Here is a 3,508-nt window from a genome sequence, read left to right as displayed (position 1 = left end):
ATATATTTTATTATTAGAAGAACTATTTTGACAATATTGATTCTGTCTATCCTGGAAGAGAGGATAACTTTTCATTTTCTGATGTCCTCTTTGATTGCATTTTTCAGATTATTTCACTTTTCATTTTAGAGGTCATCACTTGCTCAGTTAATTCCCCAGTATTTAATACTTTTCAATGTATTGTGAATGATTCAGTTTTGCTAAATTTTTTCTTTATGGGTTCATTATTGATGTACAGGAGCATCATTGATCTTTTTATTTTGCATTTTTTTATATTTCTGAATTTCTTTACTAGTTCCAAGAGCCTTTGGTGGAATTTATAGGTCTTCTAAGTAAAGTTTCCTATTATCTGCAAATAACAGTTTGATTTCTTCCTTTTCCATATATATCACCTTTGCATCTTTTTTTTTTCTTAACTTCTCTGCAAAAGTTTCAAGTACTATGTTCAACAAAAGTAGTTCCAGTGAACACCATTACTTTGATTTTACATGAAAAGCTAGCATTTTTTTGCTGGTTCATTTATTTATTTTTAGGTACTACATGTCAAACTCAGGACCCTTACACTTGCCAAGCAGGCACTTATGCTGCTGAGCTATATCCCAAGCCCCTTTCCTATTTTAATATGATGCTAGCACTAGACTTCTCAAAAATGGTTGTTATTGAATTGTGAAAGGATCCTCCTATATCTTCTTGGGGGGGGCTATAAAAATCATGATTACATACTAGGTTTTGTTTTTTCTGCATTATTTCAGATGAACATGATTTTTCTACTTGATGATTTACATGTGTTCAACCAATTCTTGCACTTCTGGGACGAACCTTACTTAGTAATGATGTATGATTTTCTTTAATGATCTGTTAAATTCTGTTTGGCAGTATCCTGATAAGGATTTATACATCTATATTCATTAAATAAGTTGGCCTCTAGTTTTCTTTTTTAATTAATTCCTTGTCTGGTTTTGGATTCAAGGTAATGCTCTCTTCCAAGAGTGAGTTTGGCAGTACTCCTTCTTTCAGTTTTATTAAGGAGTTTGAGAAATATTAGTATTAGTTCTTTTCTTAAGTTCCTGTAGAATTCAGTGATAAATCTGTTTTGGGCTTTTCTTAGTTGGTAAATTTTACTAAGGCCTTAATTTCCTTGCCTTTTATTGAACTTTTCAGGTTTTTTGTATCTTCTTTGGTCAGTTTTAGTGATCCTTATGTGTCTTGGAATCTTTCCATTTCTTCTAGATTCTTCAAGTTTTTGAAGTAGAGCTTTTATATACAGGTATTAATAGTACCTCAGTTTCGGTAGTGCCTTGTGATTTTTGCCTTTTTTATTTATAATTGCCTTTATGTAGGTCTTTACCTTTCCTTCTTGTCATAAGCCTGGCTAAGTGTGTAACATTTTTGTTTATGCTTTCAAAAAGTCAGCCCTTTTATTCCTTGTTTAAAGACTCAATGTCATTAATTTTTTCTCTGGTCTATACAGCTTCTTCCTTCTTACTAGTTTTGAATGTGGACTCTTTGTTTCCCTAGAGCATCCGTCACACTGTTGGTTTGCTTCTCAGGCTCCTTCTCTTTTTCCACTGTGGACCTTCACAGCAACAAATTTCACTCTTAGGGCTGCTTGCACTGTGGGCTATAGCTTCTGATACATTTTACTGCATTGTCATGACATTTGAAGAGCCACTTAATATCTTATTTGATTTCTTCTGTCACCTACTGATTATTAAACATGTGTATTTTATTTCCACATGTTTGCAAAGTATCTATTTTTCCTTTTGTCATTAAGTTTTAGCTTCATTAAACTATGGTCCGATAATGCACATAGGGTAATTTGATGAAGTTTTTATTTACTTAAGCACTTTTTATAAGGCAGAGTATGGCCTATTTTGGAAAATACACTGTGTGCTGCTGGAAAGAATGTGTATCATTTTGTGATAGGGTGGGACACTCTGGAGATACTTCCCATGTCTATTCATTCGAAGGTGTTGCTTGATGCAGATATTTCCTTCCAGATTTTGTCTAGTTCATCTGTTTATAACAGTGCAGGATTAAGGTCTTCCAACATAATGGTGTTGGTGCTTGTCTGATCTTTTATGCACAGTATTGTTTCATGAATTTGTTGTTCTGTTAATTGATGTTTACATACAACATTTAGAATTATATTCTCTTCCTTTTGAATTATTCTTTTACCTAATATATAGTGACCTTCTGGTGACCTTTTGTCCCATGTGGTCAGTTTTGGGACAAAACTTTGAAAATTGAATATAAGTCCAGGCATATGGCTCAGTGACAGAGTGCCTGCTTGATAAGCACGAGGTCCTGAGTTAGAGTCATGGTACCAAAAAAAGACAAAAAGAAAAAGAAGAAAAGAAAATTGAATATATGCTCCTGCTTTATTACTTGTTTTCAGGATCCAGAAATAACATGTTGTTTTCCATCCTTTTACTTTTAGTTTGCAAATATATTTTTGGATTAAATGTTTCCCTTATATTCAGTTTACTGCTCAGCCTTTTAAAAAAAACAAAACAAAAAACAAATCTGCCAACCTAGATCTTTTTATTTGACACTGAAACCTGTGTTAGTTACTTTCCTCCTGGCTAAGATACTACCCAACACCCACAAGTTAAGGAAAGCAAGATTTATTTAGCACACAGTTGGTAGAGATTTTGGTCCATAATTGCATGGCTTTCAGACAGGGTGGCTTTGCAGAGGAACAGGTAGCAAAGCAACGAGGGACCTAAAAGGTGTCTTTCAGCCCCTTATATCTTATCCAGGCTACTCTCACACTCATAATCCTAGTACCCTGGAGGCTAGCATTACACCATGAATCAAAGCATCCCACACTCTAGATTTAGCCATCTCTGAAAAACCTCCATCTATGAATACATGAGGCTTGCAGGGGGACAGTTAGACCCAAGCCCTAATAAAACCAGGTACACTGAAAGTTATCCCTGAAAAGTACTGACTTACAGTCGCCCTTGTGTGGGGGATTTCTTTTTCCTGCTACTGATTCCTTCATTTCCCTGTTTTGCTTATCTGTTCACCTTGCTTGATGCATTATTTTATGAGTTTTTAGATTGCTGGCTTCATGAATTCTCTCTAGGATAGCTTTCATAATCTGTGGGTGTGCTGGTTTGGTGGTCATGAATTTATTAATGTGTTCTTTACTATGGGAAGTCCTAATTTCTCTATCAATTTTGAAAGATAGTTTTGCAATATGTATTAGTCTGCACTGAAAGCTGTTTCATTTTAGGGCATGAAACACTTTACTCCAAGTGTTTTTGTCCATTAAGACTTGTATTGACAGTTCTGTAATTTTAATGCATTTATTTTACAAATGATTTGATATTTTTCTCTGAAAGCTTTTGTGATTCTATCTACTGGAATTCCTGAATTTTGACTATGGAGTGTCATAGAAAAGTCCTCTTCTGATCATGGTATTTGGAGACTTGTATAACTCATATGTGTTTATTTCTGTCACTATATATGGGAAGTTTTCCACTCTGATATATATATATAT

Source organism: Octodon degus, unplaced genomic scaffold (assembly GCF_000260255.1).
Source record: "Octodon degus isolate 3935 unplaced genomic scaffold, OctDeg1.0 scaffold00191, whole genome shotgun sequence".
Taxonomy (NCBI): domain Eukaryota; kingdom Metazoa; phylum Chordata; class Mammalia; order Rodentia; family Octodontidae; genus Octodon; species Octodon degus.
Note: the sequence above shows the minus strand (reverse complement) of the source record.